The following is a 7289-nucleotide window of genomic DNA, read 5'->3' on the forward strand; positions in this document are numbered from 1 at the left end:
TGCACTGAGCTGCTGCCGACTCGGACACATCTGATCCGATCACCGCTTACGTTAGGGAACAGTTGAATCAAGCTAGCATTACAGTATGAGATGAAATAGTTTGAACAGTCGGCACGTAACGTTTTGTGCCTATTAAGGAATTGTTTTTGGGTTGTTTTTTTTTTTTTGGCATGTGTACGTTTTTGCGCACACAAGTTTGAACCCGAGCGCACACAAACTTTTTGTCAGTTGAGCGTACTCCAGCTCCCCACAGTGACCCACTTTCTGCCCACCACGGTCATTGTCTCGCTTCATTCTGCTTCATTTGGCAAAAGTGTGTCATGCGTGTGTTTGTGTTGCAGTTTACAGCCTCTTTCAGTAAATGCCCCCCACCCCCCCCACCCCTGCTGCCCACCACCCCAAAAAAAAAAGGACCAGGACCCTTAGTCAATTTTCTGGAACTGACGACTCACAACTTTGGACCTTTTTCTCTGTGATTCAGTTAATTACATTAAAAGCAGCCACCTTACCGTTAAAGACACACAAACAAATTGTTCTTCTTACGTATGAGCTGCACAGCTTCCGAAGGTTGGAGAGAATCAGATAACAAAAAAAGGTTATCTCCGTCTCTGTGTGTCTTTTCAGGCTTTAGGAGACAGGAGCTCCGGGGGTGTCAACGATGCATTAACGGTCTTCCTCCCTCCTCCACCCATGCTGTTAGGAATTGCGTGTCTGTGTTTGTGTGTGTGTGTGTGTGTGTGTGTGTGTGTGTGTGTGTTCAAGGTGATCACATTAGCGAAAGTGTTAATTGGACAGTTAATATCAGAGATGTGACAACTAATTATCATAATGTGTGGCAGATAACAGCATAAAGATTGTGTATTGGCCGCTTAGTTTTTATTTAGAAAGCACACACACACACACACACACACACACACACACACACACACGCACACACACACACACACACACACCTCTGAGTCCTACAAATGAGTCTTCTCTGAGTCGGATCTGACGCAGAGAAAATAACCAAACACACATTTATCTTCTGACAACACTTATGTTTGCTAACAGCTACAGTCTGTCACTTCCAAACCATTTACTGTCATGTGTGGCAGACCTATAACATGGAAAAGTTTCAGAACATTTCCCACGCTAGTTGCACAGCGACAATGATTTTTGCGTAAAGATGTCCCCATAACTGAGTGGTTGAGACATCAACCATGAACCATGTCCAGTCTGGGACCTTTGTTGCGTGACGTAAAAATGCTGCAAAATACCGAAAAAAATAAATCAATAAAGAGAAGGAAGGAAGGAAGGATGGAAGGAAGGAAGGAAGGAAGGAAGGAAAAGGGAAGGAAAGAAACAGCAGAAAGTAAAAAGAAGAAATAGAGGTAAGGGGATAATGGAGGAAGGGAAGAAAATATGAGCAAGAACAAAGGAAGGAAAGAAGGAAGGATGGAGGATTGATAGGAAAGGAAGGAGGGAAAAGATATTGAAAAGGAAGGATGGAACAGAGTAAATAAGAAAGTCGGGGAAGCAAAAACAGGAAAAAGTCAAGGACAAGACAAAAGGAAAAAGGTGATACAGGGGAGAAAGAAGGGGAAGGGAGGAAGGTGGTGAGAGAAGGAATTAAGGGGGGGGCGTGGTTAAGAAAGACTAATTAGCGTGAGTGGAAAAAGAACAAGAAACACAGAACAACACTGAACTGTGTGGATCCGCACACAGAGACAGAAGCTTCATTAGTATTATAGGAATATTATAGTAACTGTAGCGGGGCTCTGTCCGCAGGAGAAGCCAGACTTCACCGTTAACACGAGAGGACGGCTCCGGTGCAGGAACAGGTGAGACCCGGCAGGAGGTCTGCAAGGGGGGCGGGGGGGGGGGGGGGGGGGGGGGGGGGGGGGGGCATGCCTGAAGTCCACTGTGAGTGTCTTCTATGATTTTTCTCTTTTTAAAGTCAGTTTTGTGGCTTTATTATTAGTTTTTGACTGTATTTAATGCATAATGCAACATTAGCAGCTGATAATGACTCTGTTTTTCAGGTGTGATTTTACAGCCGCTGTATTTTACTTCAGGGAGTTTTAATGTCACTTTTATTTGGCGGTAACATAGATCCACATATAGGCTTCATCTTCAGGAAGCTGAGTTACATCTGTGGTCGTTTAAAGCCATGAAATATCTGCTGTTATTTAACATTCCTATATTATTACTATACCATACTATATTACTGTAGCTGGTATATTATCTCTCTCAAATCTGTTTGGATTCAGAATTGAAAGTCGCCTCTCCTGCCATATGAGTTTGAGCCTAAGAATATGATGGCAGCAGCTCGGAGAGGGGAGGACAGTCGACACAGATCCTGTCAGGTGAAACAGTTAATGTATGGATGTGTGGATGAAGCGATGGCTCCTGCCTATTGGTGAAGACAGATACATTAATAATATAGTATTGACAAGTGAAGATTAGAATTATGTTATAGTTTGATTTTAAAAAGTTAAAAAATATAGGACTATATTTAGCTTGTTTCACTTCATTTCAGACCTCCAGTCTACAGAAAATAATATGATATAAAGGAAACACAGACAAGGTTAGATAAATGGATATGAAATGGTTAACTTATTATTAAGAACCTGGATTAAAAATTAATAACTTCACAATACTTTAAATGTGTATTTACATCAGAAATTTCTATTTTATTATAAAAAGACAAAAAAAATTCTTATTCTGTTAAAACACATGTTCCTTTTATTGTAAGTGTCTGTATCTCCACATCAACTGCGTTCATATTAACGTTTATTAGCCAATTAATCTTCAGACACCAAATACAGGTCGATAAATATGAATAAACCAAAACATACTGTGTTATCAGCACAGACATGTTGTAACACTAGTGATACAAACACAACAAAGTCACGATATGAATTCGCTTTTAAAGTTCAGCAGACGTGCTGTGAGTATTTTTAGGAACCGTAGGAGTCTAATAGTGATAGAGCAGAAGATAAAAACACCACAAAGAAGAATGAAGTCACTATTAATTAGATTTTTGTCAACCACAGACACACTGTGAGTCTTTAAGTATAATAGTTGCACTAGAGTGGTTTGTCCTGAGGCCTGTTATAATGGAAACTACCAGGACAGGGGGTAATGTGACATCAGACACGTGTGTGTGTGTGTGTGTGTGTGTGTGTGTGTGTGTGTGTGTGTGTGTGTGTGTGTGTGTGTGTGTGTGTGTGTGTGTGTGTGTGTTATCTCCACGCTGCTGTTGCATGTGGTGACTCATTGCACGTTTCCGCTGTTTACTGGAATATTGCTGGAACATGTTTATGTCCTGAAGTTTTAATGGCTACCTGAGAGCGAGTGCGGGAAGCCTCTCTCTCTCTCTGTCTCTCTTTACAAAAAAAAAAAAGTTGATTTATTTCTGTTTCTTAGAAGGGTTTTTCAGCTCGACTCAGGGCTGACGCTCGTAGTTGGCACAGAGTGACGTACGCAGCCGTGAGACAGACTCACATGACTGGACTGCTGTATGCTCTGTGCCTGGAAAATGAAGGACAAACAAAACAATTAGAGGTTGTTCTAAGTTCTGTGAACTAATCAGAAGTCAGTGCACAACTTTTCTTTTTTGTTTAGGCCTGGTCGTTTATTGTATCCAGATAGATCACGATTGTTTAGTCCAGATGTTGGACCGTTATAAAAGTGAGAAGAGAAGGAAAACAAAAAAAATGACAGATCAATTTCATAAGACCATTTTTCAGCTGTTTCATATTCGAGTCACAGTTTTACATCACAGACTTCTGCTTAGTCAGATAACAGGTTACATCAGTGTGATCCATCCAGAGTGTCATGTCTGTGCGTTAAGAATTGAGTTTGTGATTAGCTTATCTTAGCATACAGACTGAAAGCAGGGAGAAACAGCTATCTTGGCTCTCGCCAGTGTTTTAAAAATATGGGATCAGGTCCTCTGAATTTCACTAAATAACATATTGTTGCAATCGCATTTGTTTAAAGGCGCTATTTGTAAGTTTTGCTGTTGCTACCTAGCCAACGTTAGCATTACCAGCTGTTTACTTAACAATCTAGAGGAAACGTCGCAAGTTCAGCATCAAACTTCATTCCTTTACTTACCAAGAGCTGTCTCTAACAGCCCTCTTGTTTTGTTAGCATGTCAACCAGCTAGCCCCAGCATGGTCAAACTGTCTCGCCACTGGGGGATCTGATGCTTATCTGGCTAACATTGTGTAGTCTGAAGTTAATGTCAATTATTCTTATTGGAAAAAATGTTCAAGTACTTTCTTAAAAATGTTGTAATTGATCGTAATCTGCAGAATCATCCCATGTCAACATCTTGGAACACAGTGTGTGTGTGTGTGTGTTTGGATGCCTCTTAACGACGAGTGTGTTTGGTTGCGTGCTGAGGACACTGTGATTAGCTGTAGACACTGAGACGGGGGGGGGGCTAATGGGGGGGACGGGGGGGTTGACTGTCTGGTTTGGGTATTGCACAAGTTTACCCTTGGCCTTTCTGCTGCATCCATCTGTTAAGAGTGACCAGCAGAACCCACTCGTGCACGTGTGTGTGTGTGTGTGTGCGCGTGCACACGCATGCACAGCAGGGGGGGACTGGCAAGATTAGGAGAGTTGGCTACAACCCTCTTCCTCCTCCTCCTCCTCCTCCTCCATGCCCGACGCACCCCCAGCGCTTCGACCCTGACACATGCCACACGTTCATGGCTCACACACACACACACACACAGACACACACACACACACACACACACACACACACACACACAGATAGGGGATCATGGTTGGGTCTAACCTGCCTAATTCTCCCTAATGGCTTCTCTATTCGAGGATTAACTCCCTAAATCCACACACACACACACACACACACACACACAGAGGGTCCACCGTGCTGTAGCCCATAGTACAACTGTTGTTTGGTACAACACTGTCTCACACACACACACACACACACACAAAGACACACACACACACACACACATACACACACAAAGGAAATGGACAATAGCTGATCTCTTCGCAGTGATTTGGTGAGGCATCAAATGGCCTGTGGGCTGCAATTAAAATGTTTGGAACTCGGGGGAGAACTGAAGGGAGTACGAGGGGAAAGGACGGGGGGAGATGGGAGGGAGGAGGATGAGAGAGGGAGAGATTAAGGAGGGGAAAGAGTTTAACACTCAGGAAAACTTTATCAGGATGAATTCTCTTTGTGTGAGTGTGTGTGTCCAAATGCAAGGAATTTGGTGTTTTCCTCTTGAATTTCTCCAGAATTGTGGAAGATTTCTAGCCTAAAAAAAGAACATGTGCTGATCTGTTCCTGCTGAATCTCCCACATTCAAATTGCTGTAGTTGATTTATTTAAATGGTAAAGTGAAGCTTCAGTGACCCTCCGTTCAAACACGGATAGCAGATGCCACACCGAGAGACTCTGAACGCAGTAACCTCTCTGTTCTTTTTATCTGTTGTCTAACCAGGTCGTCCGGCCGAGATCCGTATCAGTTATTCAAGAGAGACAAAAACATTCAGAGAAAAGGCTGCATACAGGTCAGTGTCCTGTTGCAGCAGCACAGGGACATGCATGAGAAACAAACGTAAGCACCGCAGAATGTGGGACGTAATACTGGTAAGAAAGTCTGTCTGACAAAAGTCTGAGAAAACAGAGAGGTACAATAGCCTCATAAGTCAACCCTGTCCGCTGAAATACATGTATCACTGCTAATTTGCTCTAACAAATTGGTTAAGCGGAGGTGTAATTACACTCACTGGCACCATTTGTTCCAGTTCAGAAAGCGTAATGTTCTTATCCTTCACAGGGAGATGGTCTTGTTTAAAAGACCTGGCAAGACTTTGACACCAGAGACCAGAGGGGAAATGCTCTGCATCCAATGTGTTGTCGGGTTTTGACCATTAAAACACTTGGTTAAAGTTTAGGAAATGTTGTTCAAATGTTGTGGTTCTGGTTAAATGTTGGAAAAGTCAGGCTACGTCCACACTAATGTGTTTTCATTTTAAAACGAAAACACTCCAGCTGAGCGTTATAGCTCCATCAGAAATAATATCCATCCGTAACTACCAGGTGCCGTTCACGTACACTGGGCATGCACGTGCCGGTGTAAACGGGAAGCAGATCGCCTACTCTGCAGTTGCTTAGTTGCAGAAAATACTACAAACGATGAACAGCAGTGGTGAAAAGTAGGACCAGAGATTTCTTTGCTTGTACGAGGTGGAGCTGTTACTGAGAGTAACACACGAGTATAAGGTGGTAACGGCGGCGGAAATATCAGATTGGGAGTCGTTATCTGTGGTGCATTCATCACTGACAGTCGAGGCTGATGCCATCTTCCAGAAAAGGGATCACGTGATAGGAGCTTGACTAATCGGGGAAGGATACGTCATGACTGATAAGACCAAATCAGGAAGTGAATGTGTTCGTCTGCATCATCCATCCATTATCCCCGTGCACAAAGCCATGTCCTTAAAGAAATGACTTTGAGGGACCTTGACCCCATCCAGGCCCTTTGGGATGAACTGGAACACAGACTGGGAGTCAGGCCTGATCACCCAACATCAGTGCTGGACCTCCCCAATGTTCTTGCTCCTGCAGCCAGGAGAGGACGTTACAGCGGCAGGTTAACGCCCATGATTTTGGAAGGACTTCATGCTGAGGTGTCCGCACACTTCTGGCCAAATAATGTACTGTATATAACCTGACTGCCGGATCATGGCTGCTGTAAATGCGTAAACACAAAGTGACAGGTTACATTCCCCAGTAAAGGAATGCGAAGTGTTAATCCCACCTTTAGCCCCCGAAGCCTGAGCATCCATCGTTCTCCTTTCTCCTCTCTCCCCCCCCCCCCCCCCCCCCCCCCCCCTCCCACTCCCACTCTCCTCTCCTCTGATCCTCCAGGCCCTGTGTTTTGAAAAGCTCTTACTCGGGGCAGATTTCAGCAGAACTCGCTGACTGTAACTACCGAGCGGCGTAGAAAGTTTATGCAAGAGGAAAGTGTGTGTTTGTGTCAGTGCATGTGTGTGTGTGTGTGTGTGATAGAGGCCCTCTGTTAAACTAACAGAGACCCAGGAGGTCTCTGGGCCCTCTTTTGTGTCTCCCCTCTGTCTCCTGCAGGCATGCATGCAGGGCCACCGCAGAAACAAAAAGGCACATTTCAATGTGACTTCAGTGCTGTGTGTGTGTGTGGGGGTAAAACTACCCTTACATACACCTCTCCTCCTGCCTCCCACCTACTGCAGATACCCCCCAGCTACTACCCCCCCCCCCCCCCACCCCC

This window comes from Seriola dumerili, unplaced genomic scaffold, assembly GCF_002260705.1.
Source record: "Seriola dumerili isolate Sdu_G_001 unplaced genomic scaffold, Sdu_1.0 BDQW01000092.1, whole genome shotgun sequence".
NCBI classification, from domain to species: Eukaryota; Metazoa; Chordata; class Actinopteri; order Carangiformes; family Carangidae; genus Seriola; species Seriola dumerili.